Source organism: Mauremys reevesii, linkage group 1 (assembly GCF_016161935.1).
Source record: "Mauremys reevesii isolate NIE-2019 linkage group 1, ASM1616193v1, whole genome shotgun sequence".
NCBI classification, from domain to species: domain Eukaryota; kingdom Metazoa; phylum Chordata; order Testudines; family Geoemydidae; genus Mauremys; species Mauremys reevesii.
In genome coordinates this window covers 174,280,869-174,294,863 of record NC_052623.1, presented here as the reverse complement: position 1 = coordinate 174,294,863, position 13,995 = coordinate 174,280,869, and the positions used below count along the sequence as shown (strand labels likewise).

Here is a 13,995-nt window from a genome sequence, read left to right as displayed (position 1 = left end):
TGTTATTGTGAAACACAGCGTGAATGTTACTGTTTATTTTCTCACTTTACCTCCCTCCCACCAATGTCTTAGAGATTCACTTTCAGGAATCTCAAAGTAAAATTTACCCACTAGTTAAAAAGTGGGTCTTTTAGGATTAAAAATGTGTGTATTCCCAAAAATAAAATATTTTTTTTTTAAAAAAAAGACCAATTTATCTCATGTTGGATTCTTGTACTATTATATTACATACATAAATATATTAAAAAATATTAAAGTTGCAAAGTGAGACACTCAAAAGTTAGAAAGTGCTAGAATTTAGATTTTCATAATGCAAACACATGAGAATGCCACAGTCAGAAATTACATGATCACATACTATGTTTCCACAGGCCCCCTGCCTCATTCAGTGCACAGGCTGGAACATACCCTGGAGATAGATCAGGTTTGTGTAGTCTGACTCCTTCCCCTGCACTCCTCATCTCAGTCTCCACAAACCTCCAATCCATGTTCCTTTTCCTGCTCCCACTTCCTCAGCTCCATTTGCCAGTCTCCCTCTCATCTTTTCCCCCACAAGTCTCAGCTCCTCACTAATCACCATTCCAGCCAGGATGCATCTTCTTTCCCCTTCTTGCAGCTTGTGCACCAGTAGGGGGAGCATCGAGAGCACAGGAGAGACTGTCTTGTTGCTCTCAGTGGGCATTACAAGCACCATAACACCAAGCACTGCACTCAGCAGCACCCAGGCTGGCAGATGCCCCTTCAGGGACCATAACTAGTCAATGCTGGAGCAGCCCCTAGGCCACCATAAAGTACAATGGGGCCTGGAGAGGCTTAGAAATGTTCACTGACTGTGGGGACCAACAACTAGCTGCTTTGCAGCTCCTTTCTCAACTGTGTACAGTGAAAGTGGAGCATAGTGAAGAATGTGGCCTCCAGTGTCAAAAAGGTAGGGATTAGATTTGACACACTGACTAAGGAGTATGCTGGGAATTAGGTTGCCTGTATGTTTCATTTAGTGACTAACAGGAAGGTACCAAACCTTCTTTAAACTATAGTCACCACTTTATCTTTGCCTAAGAAATTTAGATAAGGCATTTTGTTCATTTTTTTTAAAGAGATTTAGGTTGACAGTAGGTATGAGCTTGCAATATAATATGACACCAAAAAGATCAGTGTTAATTTGGGCTTCTTCCACAGACACATTGTATTATGGAGCAGGGCATAACACCACCTTTTCCAGTTTTAATGTTACCACAGCTGAAATGTTGTAAAGAAGTGTTCACGGAAGAACATCCCATTTACTTCAGAAACGAAGACATTAATTTACAGGGAAAGATATTAAGAAACGAGACAACTAAGGAGCATAGGACACAATAAACAGTCTACAAATATTTGAAGAGTTTGAATACTGAGCCAGACCATGTTCTTCTCTAGAGCTGCGCAGACAAAAAGGAAAAATAAATTAAAAGTTGTTTTCAAAATATAAATGATTTTTTTTAATTGAAAAGATTTACCACCTTTATAAAACACCCTCCCCCCCATACATACACACACACACACACACACACACAGAAGAGGAAGGAATCACAATGAGCATCTTCTTTTAGAGATCTCTGTCCTGACACACTCACCCAGTTCCCTGTCAGGTTTGCCCACACAAAAGGCTGTTTATCCCATCTCAAACTCTAAATATCCCCAAGGATCAGCACGAGGCCATCCATTCAAAGGCCCTGTGCCTCCATATTGAATCTGGTCCCTTGCACTCCCTGCTGCTTCCTGACAATATATCGCCATTGAAACTGCACTGCTAGGGGCTTTCCTTGATTGTAGCTGCCCCCAAGATCACAAGAGGAGGCTTAATGGAAGAGATAATAAAACCTGGAGATGTATGATCTTTTGTTTTGACTAAACTGTGTTGCGTCAGGTAGAGGAAGAAAGTATATCCCCTGAAGTCCATGCCAGACCTTTCCAATCTCCATGTAAATGTGCCTCAGAGCGGGGTTCAGGAGGGAAAGAAAGGGTGATGGTGCCTGTGGAAAGTCCCCACTCTCACCAACAGAGGGTCAGCTCCCCATGTGGAGGATCCTATGCCAAGTGCAACTCAGCCAGACCTGGGTATTCGGCCCTAATAGTCTAATTTTTAGTTGGAAAGGTTAATTATAATTTGATTGGCCTGTTTAAAGATTAAATATCTGATCTGACTGATGAGAGTGGAGATATATTTCTAAAATTAGCTATCTGGAAAAAAAACAGTTCCTTAGTTACATACATATTGAACTGATTAAAATTCTAGGCTGTGAAAACTGAAACCCTAACTCACTTGCATCTGCTTTTTTATTCAGCTGATATACAAAGATCGTACCGACCCTTCCTATTGTCCAGGTAGAATACAAACAATAAAATCTGTAGAGAAGAGTACATAAATTGATCATTGCCATATTACATTTGATTATAAATTGTCATATATGCTTTAAATAATTGTTTCCCATCTAAATAACTATAATTAATTACAAGCATTCCAAACAAGAACTGTAATCTTTAAATATCAGCTTAATTAAAACTTCATTTAATGTGACTCTGTTCCCCCGCAAATATTTTTGAAAAGCTGTTTCAGAAAACATGATTTGATTTCTCTCTTGCTAGGTAGGAAATAGGTAGAAATCGTTTTATAAACCTCTCCAGTTTTAGAGTCTGACCAAAGGCCACTGAAAGCAGTGGGAGTCAGACTGTTAAATGATGATGATGATGATGAAGAATCAAGACTACCTATGATGCTTTGAAATATACTAATCACTGCTGCATGTAAAGAAGTAAATGAGTTACAGTATATGGAAGGTGACAGTATCTACTTCTTGGCATTTGGATTATCAAATTTCAAAAAGAAATAGCCCACACATTTAATAAGCATCAAAGTCCTCAAGAGATCCTACTGTTATAAAGTCTTGAAGAATGTGGGCCGGTTACGGTTTTGTAGCTGAGATCAAAATCTGGCTCAACATTTACTAAAGCAAGTTTGAAGCCATTGCCAGTCACTGAACCATTAGCTTCATCCTTTGTAAATATATTAAGTATTAATTTAATACTTCAGTAATTTTACCATCCTCTGCCATCTCGTCTCTCATTTCATCCTCCAGAGTTTTAATTTCCTCCCTGATTAATCCTTTGCCTTGATAATAATGAAAAATCTTTTGAGTTATAGTTACCATCTGAATCCATAATTGTTTGAACTCTTCCTTTTTCTATTTTAATGTCCTACTAGATCACCTCATTGTGCTGCTTCTAATTCTTAATCATGTTTACTTCTTTGTTAAGAGTTGACATTAATAGCTTTTTCAGATCTATTTTCTATTTGTATATGTATATAAATAAATCAGAATGGGGTTGAATCCCTGACCAACTTGGTTAAAAGCCATTGGTGGGCCTATCCTCCATGAACTTGTATTGTTCTTTTTTGAACAAAAAGTTACACTTCTAATTCTTTGAATTCTCTCATCACATTCATTCAAACCAATTTTATGTGGCATCTGCACAAGTGATTGTAGTCATGAAGGGTGAAAACATACACAAACTGATACGAGCCCCTCTCTGATTTAGTTACCGCTGTGTCAGAGGTTTGGCTGGGGACTTTGTGAAAGGCCCAGCCATATACCCATGTCCATCTTGCTTAATTGCATTAATGCTAGCACTCTCATCTGGGATGTTGGGAACACAGCTCTAGTCATGGTGTTTTATTGTTAAGCTTTTGTCCCATCCCATATAGAATATTATTTCACATACCTACACAGTCCATTTGCCTTCAGTGGACTTTTGGATCTGGTCATTTTTAATAGGCTTACATTTAATCTAAAATGTGGATTACGGAGGCTGGGTTTGTTATGGTAAATTAAAATACATTAAAGAAGAAATATTTCGGTATTCCAGATATATATATATGCAGTGTATTTAGCACATGGCCCACACCCACTGAAGTCAATGGACTTCCAGTGATTTCACCAGGTTTTGGATTAGACCTTACTGAATATACTAGTCTTCAGTATTTTCCTTGATCATGTTTGTGTGAATCTGTCTTATAGACATCCTACTGCTGTGAGGGGGAGGAAGAGAAAGAAAAGGCTGCTTCAAGACCTTTCAGAGAAATTCTATAATTTAATTCATAGGCCTTGTTTTGTGTATAAGATGACCTCAAAACAAAGTTTCTAGCCTTCAAGATTTGATACTTTTCTCACTTTTGAAATGCTTGAACCCACTTTAGATACAGTCGGATTTGGTCATAATTATAAAGCCACAGAAGATAGCATTACACAGAAATATTGTTGAAGAATCTAATTGATGGAACAGGTGGGAAGGAAAAGAAGTTGCTTCCTGGGGAATGCTACCTAGCAAGATTAGGGTGCGTGCTCTCCTAATTAATTTTTAATTGCATCAATATTAGGGGATTAATTTCTACAGAATTAGAAGACTAAACAACTTTGATTTAGGGGATTTGCTAAGTCAAATCTATATTTTTATTCAAATGCAACAATGTTTATGTTAAATTGTATAAGTATTTATTTACTTCTGCCTTAACTTGAGTTAAATGGCATTTTGTAAACGCTTTGGAACAAATGTATTCCTGTGTAACTTCAGTAGGCATCCAAGACATTTAAATATTGCCCATTAAGTCTGTTTTTATTATAGAAAATTAAAATATATTAAAGAAAAAAGATTTTTTGGGAAAGAAGTAGGACTTCAAGTGACAGAGCATCTTTTCAGAAATTTTCTTTTATCAAAATACATGCATTGATTACTCAAGGAACATTCTAACACCTTTACTTTTGCTGAACTGTACTCTGAGTTACCTTATTTTCTTCAGTAGGACTACATACAAGAGCATGGTACTACTCAGGCTGAGTAACAGCAGTAAAAATCTTGTCCTCACAGAGTAGTCATTTGCTTGAAATGAAAGAGAAGTCCATTGCAAAGTGAAATACAGAACTAATTTGACTAAGTGAGATTATTTAAACTGGTGAATTCTAAATTACAATTGCTGCAGTAGAGCATCTGAAACAGATTTTAGTCCTGACTCAACCTGAGAAGTCTTCATATGTCAAATGGAGATCAGTAATAAAAATACTGCTTTGAATTACTGAAGTTCTTCAGGGCTGTCTTGAGGCAGTTGATTGGAATAAAGTCAATACAAAACTGGCAATATTATTTCCTTGGGCTGGTAGATGTTCAAATCATCTCCAGTCTTCTATCTAGAGGACTGGTTAAGAAAAAATATGTCATATGAGATCAGAACAATAATGTATTTGCTGGATAGAAATAAGATGAATTATGTCAATATCTTGTATTTTCCATTCATAGATATCGAACGTCTCTAATTAAAACATGAAGGGTTTTTTATGAATCTTTTTCACTCTTCCTCATAACTCTCCCTCTTGCTCACCCTTCTTATTGTCACTTTTCTTCATGTTGTAAGAGCACTTTTCTATACTCAATATGTCTACACTCAATATGTTTCCTCCCCATATCAGTTTGTGTATTTATATATATATATATGTGCGTGTGATTCTATTTATCTAATGCTTTGTGTACTTTGATTGAAGTGCCCTGAACACTTTACTTTAATACAAGTAAATTAGCAAGTCATATAAACATATAGTGCATCAAAATATTCAGTTTTTGCATTAAATATATAGCTCACTTCAGCTAACAGGCATACAATCTTTTACCATTTGTAAAAAATTAAATCTCTATTTTCCTTAAATTCACAAGTACTTCAGTATCTATTAATCTTATGAGGCAATATCTTTGAAATTGAGGAAAATAGAGATTTAATTTTTGTCCATCTTCAAAGGTCAATATACCTCCAAACTCTTCTGTCACATTTCCCAAAATGTGAAACTTATCCTGGCCCCACAAAGAAAGTTGAGTGTAACTTAATTGATCAGAAACAAGCAATCACTACCAAATACATCTTGGGTGTCATTTCAAAAATTAAGAATGGTTCTTTGAAAATACGGTTGAAAAATAATCTTTTAGACCTGTGACAAATTAAACAACCATTCATTTTATCACAGAGACAGATAACGTATAGAGTGCTCATAAACAAGAGTATATTAAATTAATACTAATTGTGGTACCTCTAACATGTCTCAGTAGCTGATGGAATTGTTAATGAATATAAATCACCCAACAGTGCAACTGATATATAATACTTAGAATGGTCATATTTTCTTAAAATTTTTATCTTAGAAGCCAGATTATATTGGCCAAAGTGAAAGTTCAAATTCATATTTTAACTGCAAGAGTTCAGAAAGATAAATGCTGCCACACTAATGACCTGACCCTGTAGTCTTTGCTATTTGTCATGGTTGCAGACTAGCTATACCTCTGTCTCCTTTCTGGTCTCTGAGTGCACCCAGCTCAGGTGCTCTGAGGCCTCTTGCCCTTTATTTATCTCATGGACAAAGCACATCACTCTTCCACTATCAGACCAGATCTGACTACAGTATGGTGTGTGTATCAATCACTTAGAACACAGCAGGTCTGACTGGTTTTCAGGTACCTGTGTTTTCTCCCTTCAGGAACCTGTGACCAGTGATACATTGACCTTCCTCAAACAAAATATTTTTATTTAGCAGTTGGAACAAAGCACTGAAGAAAAAATGATTTAAAACCTGACAGCCCACATGTACCTTTAGTTTCATCCAATCTTATGCTTCACTGTATACTAAGTAAGACAGGCTTTCCTCTTAATTTGGCTATGTTCTGTTCTTGTAGTTTATGTTCTTTTAGAAAGCCAGGTTGAATTTGAGAGCCAGGCTGGCACCAGTTTTTAAATCCAACCTGTCCCCTCCCCCATAGAGGAAGCTGAGTTTTCTGAAAGCTCCCATTCTGTATGTGTCTGGGCTCAATTGTTATATTGCTCAATGGTCTTTGTAACAGGAATCATGTGTGAAGTGTTCTGTCTCAGACTGGCTTTTCCCAGTCTGTCAACAGGCCATCTAGGAGAATGTCCCCCATAGAATTTGCTTAACTGTTTGGATAAATAGACCCATTCAGCCAGCTGTATCTGCCGCTGGGGAAGTGCGTTGAAACGGTCTGCTTCCCTCTGAGAGATGAGCACATAGGACATAAATCACATTTTGGGGTACAGATCAATAATTCAGACAGCATACCCTCACATTCATTATAAAAGAAGAAAGCATATTTTGTGATTTCATACTGCCCGTTAGTTTGCTTGCTGAAAAGCAATTTTCAGCATTGGTGTTTCAACTTCTGGTTCTTAGCCATTAAAATTTCAGAAAAATATATCTGAGAATTTTGAAGATGTGAAAACATGGAAGTTAGTACAGTATAAACTCATCTCTTTAAAAAACTAGCAAATTGTATTGCTGGACTGCCCCTTCTCCACCCAAATATTATCCATTTTTATGTCTGTGTTATATATAGTAGCATTACTACTCTTGTCTATGATCATCAGTACTTGGCTCCCATTTACCTTCTTTCTTGTCTTCATAAATCATCTTGGTAGATGAGGCCTGAGACACATCAAATAGATGGCTAGAAATCCATGGGGACGGTCTTGCTCTTGGCCCAACTGACTGTATCAGAATTTTTCATATCATGTGCAGTCCTCATGCAGGAACCAAAGAAGAGATTTCTTACATTTAACACAGCATCTGTAAAATAGCAGTCAAACTGTAGACCTGTTCTAGATGTTGGGGAAGGAAACGAAGAGGATACGTTTGCTATTAAAAGATACCAGGAAGAAAGTTGCCCATTGTTCCTCCATATAGTCAATGCTTCCCTTTAGGTGACTAGGAAGGCAGGTTTTCTTTTCTATCTTGCATCTATCCACTCTTGCATTAGCTGGAGTCTACCTCTTCTAAGGGTACGTCCATACTACCCGCCCGGGTCGGCGGGTAGCGATCGACTTCTCGGAGTTCGATATATCGCGTCTCATCTAGATGCGATATATCGAACACCAAACGCGGTCCCGTCGACTCTGGAACTCCACCATCGCGAACGGCAGTGGCGGAGTCGACGGGGGAGCCGCGGACTTCGATCCCGCGCCGTGAGGGCGAGTAAGTACTTCGAACTAAGGTACTTCGAGTTCAGCTACGCTATTCGCATAGTTGAACTTGCGTACCTTAGTTCGAACCCCCCAGTGTAGACCAGGCCTCAGTGGGTGCCTAGGAGGGTGAAAACATTTACTAAAAGCTCCCAACAGCCACAAAAACTCAAACAACAAACAAAAGAGTAGTTTGTTTCTTTGACTAGAAGAATTGTAGTAAGTTCCCTTCCTACTAGCTTCAGTTTGATGTTGAATGGTATATGACTGAAAGCGTTTATGGTAAGCAATAAGGAGTGATACAAGACTTTCTTTCCAGTTTTAGAGAGATGGGACATACACATAAACAAAGCTATTATTTTAAAAGTGGCAGAGCTTTGCCGGACCAGTTGCTCATGAAGGCACCACACAATTCCAGTAACTATTAGTCACAACATCTAGGAAGTAAGTCTCTGTGGCTGCTTTTAAACCTATTTTTAAAGGCATAATTAGCTAATTATTATAATTTCCCCAAGAACATATAACAACTACTTATATTTATTTAACCTCATTGCATAAAAGTTCTTAAAATTTTTCAATATAACCTATCAGTATGTCCCATTGTCCATTTTCTGGGAACCACAAAAAGATAACTTTATATGTACTGTATAATGGAATAATGTACTACAATTAGAAAATTAAATATTCATGAAAGTGCTGTCTTGTTGAGATAGACAGTGTGTTCATTTTAAAATAGGGTTATTGTACTTACCAGTGTCCCTCATTATGTGAGGTAATTGACATTTTGACCAATAGCTTTTTTTGAAGACCTCTTCAGAATCATCTTGACAAAGGCCATTGGTCAAAATGTTAATTCCCACTCTAATGGATGACACCTATATGTAAATTATATGTATTTTTAAATGAATAGACTGTGCAACTGACCCTGTTTCAAAAAGGTGGCATTTTCATGAATATTTTAGTGCTTCATTTAATGGATCCTAATAGTCAGGGAAATCTACATCCAGAGGAAAAAAAATAAGGACCTTTTTATGATCTTATTGCTCTATAAAAACTAAATCAAGACCAACACCCTGAATAGGTTTGCTGATGAAAATTATTTTTTGCTACTCTTCTTGTGTGAGATATTTATTTATCACAGTACAATCCATATTTATTAACAAAATATAAAGTTAGACTCTGATCTCAGGAAGCACTTGCATACATGCCTAGCTTTAAGCATGTATGCAGTACCATAGTCTAAAATGGGTCTACTCACATGAATGATGCTAAGTACATTCATAAGTGATTACAAGATCAGGGCCTTGCATTGCAAACTCTGATAGCAAAAGGCCATGGATGTACCATGAGGCAGCACACTACTAGACACTGTAAAATAAAATTATTTTTAATCAGAGAATCACTTGCCAACTTCAGATACAGTGGATGCTGTGACATAACAAGGTACAATCCAGACCAATGGGGGGTCTATCACCCCTTCTCTGAAACCTTGGATGCTTTATAAGCCTTGCTGAAGTAGCTCCTACCAAGGCCACTATCAGACAGCCTTCCAGCATGCAAGCCATCCCCTGAGTGTCTGTGTGTAACTGCAGCCTGCCAGCCATTTTGGGGTTACACATTGGCTCTCATCAGCCTTGCTTATACTACAGGATGACCCCAATACACTCCCAATCTTAGATTTTCCACCAGAAATGTATGTCCTGTATTGCTCAGCCCTCTCCTGGACAATATAAGTTATATTGAGTTAGTTATTTCTTTTAAAAGAATAATATGCACATACCTTGATATACCAAATGGAATTTCCCAGATACTTCATTTAAACACACTGGATTAGATAAAACAAGTCTACTAACAAAGAGATTTTCAGAGAGTACAATTAATGAAACATAAAAGTCAGAAATGGTTACAAGAAAAATAAAGATAAGATTTTTACTAATACCTAACAAACTATCAGGTCCAAGCAAAGTTTCTCACCATATGTTTTCAGCATTCTTACTGACTCAAACCCTGTAAGTCAGTACCCCTTCTTCCAGAGTCCAACAAAGGCTTTTTTCATTATTTCAGGTGCAGTGAATATGAGGGGTAAAGAAAGATAGAGGGCTCTCTTGGGGTGTTTGCCCCTCTTTTCAGTCTCCTTTATATATTTATTTAGGACAGACCTGTACAGTTTGGGCAGTGCTGTGGGTTTTGGAACATGTGTTAATAAAAATCATACAAGGAAATCTTATAATTTTACATTCAGGGTTGCCACTCACATTTTACCAGGACAATAATTGCCAGAAAATTATGAGTTCAAATTATACTTTACAAGGATTACTTTGTACAAAGATTATTATAATAGTGTGCAGGGTGTTAATGAAGGGGCATATTATGCCACAGGTGCCCTTAAAAAAAATAAGTTTCACATAAGTCTGAAGTGATTGTAGTACCCTGTTATTTTCTATTCCAAGTGGAAGAAGATCCTCTGGTTATTGCTGGTACCTGAGATGGAGAAAATTGACTTTTTAATGCTGTTCTATGCTGCTGAGAGATGTGTGTGTTTCAAAGCATGAATATGGCCCAGTAATGTTTATACCCAAGATCCTGAATTTCTTAATGTGCATTGGTCTTTTCTCTTGCCTTCCCTCCTTCAGTGAAGTAAATGGCACTTCATGAGTTTACAGAAGCTGAGATTCTGGCTCCTAATATTTTAAATAGAAAAAAGTAAGGTTATACATAAAGATGCCAAATAAAGATTAGACCTCTGTAAATCCTAAAGATTTAAAGTATAATGATAGGTGGTATTATCCACTAGGAACTAGAATGAGACACGCCCCCCCCCCAGTACATTTTACTTAGGATTTAGACTGCCAGCTATAGCTACACGTACCATAACAGGGTGTCTATTTACAGGACATTTCATTTTCACAATTACAATATCTTAAGGGGTGTGAGACAGGGGTTCTGAATCAGTAACAGACACAGTACCCTGTCACTCAAATCTACACCAATATATGTTAATTGGAATCTAAATGGAGGGCTGATTAAGAAGGGGAGCTGCAACTGAAGGACAAATTAAAGAGGGACACGACCACAGCAGCTGAAAGCAAATAGAGAAGAAGGCTGCCCTGGTGGGGTGCCGGAGAGCCTGAAGGAAAATGGGGAGCTGACTGGGCCTTGTAAATAGTTAAATAGTACTACAGCCAATGGCCTGTTAGAACAGTTTAATAAAGTAAGGTGGTGGCGAAGGTGTCCTAGAGTGAAAGTGGTCTCTACCAAAGGTGAGAGAGACTCAGAGTACCACCCCATGACAGGATGTTTGAAATGGGGCACTAATTCTAATATTCTTGGACCAGACAACTGAGGTGTTCTTCAAGCAATGTACAGAACTATGAAAATAAAGGCAAGCAAACAAATACACATATTGTACCCGACAAGAGCCTTTTGAGTGATCAACTGCATGACCATTACTTGGGTTAGCAAGTCTGCTGAGTTAAGTAAGAATGATTCTGCCAATTTGATTCTCAGTGAATACCTAATTAATTTGCAAATACTATCACCTGTTGGACAACTCATCAATTGCCATTCAGTGAGACTGAGGGAAATAGATAACAAGAATGGAAAAATAAGTAGCCACCATTGCATTTGTACAACAAAGACAGAGGTTCATGAGTCAGAAGAGTTATGGCCACCCTGCCTTTGCCATATTACTAAATTAGAGGGCGGATACTGGCTAGATGGGAGGGAGCTCCTGGTATAGAAAAGAGGGTCATAGTACGGAATGGTTGAGAACTCTTGAACTAAGGAAATAGATAAAGAATTAAAAGGGTTTGGGGATGAAACCAACAAGATTGTGTCAACTTCTGGAGGATAAGGACTGCTCTTGAAAAGCATGACAAAAGAAGAGGAGAAAAAAAGTCTAAAGAATATCTCCAACAGATTCTAAGGCAATTCAATGTTTTGAGAAAGGCCTGTCTAGAAAATGGCAGCTCATGAAGGCTACAACTTTTGATTCAGGTATTCGTATTTTCCCTACTTTACAAAAGGTTCAGATGTCTTTCAGTGTCTCAATAAAATTGGAGCTATACTGTCTTCCTAATTCCTGGGGTTTAGAGGAATAGCTCTGACCCACTCATGATGAGAGACTCTCAACCCTTTAAAAGAGGAAAAAATAAATCATACCTAAGAGACAAACAATTCCAGGAGTCTTCAAATTATCTGGATAGAGCTCTTCAAGTCACTGCCAATGTCAGCTTTCTAACAGTCTCCCAAAGCAGGGTGTCTGTCAATTTACTCTCACAACAGGTGTGATGCACAGATGTAAGAGATGGCTATGATTAAAGAATAATTAACATTAGTCGTGGGATTTTTTTTTGCAACTCTCAAAAAGTATGGTGGAAAATATGGATCAAACACCACATCTTTGGGTCAGCCACAGAAATATAAAGGAGTATTTCAATCTGGTACTAGATCGTGTAGCCAAGAGAAAGTGTAGCCAAGATAGTCATTTTATGCTCCTGAAATTATTCATATTTATAGTCTGATCACTTTAATGGATTATTTTTGCAATGGAACTGACTCACTGCTATATTGATCACTGCCAGCTCTGTCAGAAAAAAAAGCTATATTTCAGAACATGAGCCACTAAAATCTTTAAGAGTGCAATGCTTTTCCCACCCTCAATAAAATCAGGTACTGAACTGTTATGTAAATATTTGGATATTTACAAAGATGTCTTGCTAATGACAGTGGTTCAACTGTGAATTCTTTCTCTGAGTGGATAACACCTGTAAATAAAAATAACTCCTTTACAACAATCTGTAGAGTGGAACATATTTTATGAAGAAGGGCACTTGACCTCAATGTGAGTGAAAAATATCAATTTCCATCCCTCAGGAAATTCCAATGTTCATTTTTGTTCCTGTGATAGGGCAGCTGCCCCTTACTGGCAGAAAAGGAGTTAAAAGCAGCCCTAGTGCCAGAGAAAGGTGCTGAGAGGAGCAGCCAATCATGTCCCAGCAGCCTTATATAAGAAGGTCATAAGGGCAGAGCAAAGGGCACTGGCTGACTGGAGGTTGAGAGGAGAAGAGCGAGGGGTGGGAGGGAGGAGTGCCAGCACCTGGGGCAAAGCAATGCTGCAAGCAGGGGTTGGGGGAGCTAGAGAGAGCTGCTGGATGGCTTCTAGGGAATGCAGGCTGAGGTTCTGAGGTAAGGGCAGAAGAGGGTGCTGGACCTACACGGGAAGCGGCCCTGGAACAATGGATGGCAGTTGCCACTGAGGGAAGTGGCTGGACAGAGGTTCAAACGTGCAGGTCCCCCAGAAGGCGGGGGACAAAGTGTGTGGCACAGCCAGAGGGCAGTGTCACTGAAGAGGATGCATCAGTCCTGAGAGTGGTGTGGGTTCTGGAATGAAAGTGATGGTGGCAAGGCACCACCAGAGGAGGGTGCAATGGCAAACAGAGCTAATCCCCAGGACAGCCAGCAGGAGGCATCACAAAGATGAGTGAACCCTGTCAGAGTCACAAATCTGTACCCACAGTCACAAGACATCATGTAGTTTGATCAGAGAGGGAGAGAACAGTGCATCATGAGAGTCCAAATGCAGCCAAAGAACCTGTCCAAGCAGCCCAACTTATAGGGAAAAATGGGGACAGGAGGCAGCCAAACTACGGCTCCCATAACACAACACAGGAAGATACAGTTTAATGATGAACTGATTCAAGATGGAATATTTGGTTCAGTCCAACAGGTCAAGAATATTTGGATTCAGGTCAAACCAATGCAAAATGAAATATTTCATTATTTATTCTGATTGAAAACTGAAAAAAAAAATACAGCAAAACCCCCACATTCTCCCCATATTTCAATTTTGCAGAAACTGCATTTTCTATCAAAAAATCATGTTGGCAGAAAATTCCAGGTATCTACAGTGCAGCTTCTTCTTCTGAGTTCAGCTTTAAAAACAGAAACCAAAC

General features: G+C 38.3%; 1 long non-coding RNA gene across 4 annotated transcripts in view; it reads right to left on the bottom strand.

Annotated features, from left to right (window-relative positions):
- Positions 1-296: 296 nt before the first annotated feature.
- Positions 297-13,995, bottom strand: part of LOC120381694 — a 57,931-nt gene continuing 44,232 nt past the window's right edge. Inside the window, exons 3-6 of one of the 4 annotated variants that reach the window (XR_005588137.1) lie at positions 7,469-7,649; positions 4,821-5,227; positions 2,303-2,385; positions 297-1,418 (exon numbers count right to left, since the gene is read on the bottom strand). This is a non-coding gene — a long non-coding RNA (uncharacterized LOC120381694). Of the gene's footprint in view, positions 1,419-2,302; positions 2,386-4,658; positions 5,228-7,468; positions 7,650-13,995 lie in introns of those variants that run through there. The other 3 variants (XR_005588139.1, XR_005588135.1, XR_005588136.1) reach the window with 3 other exon arrangements.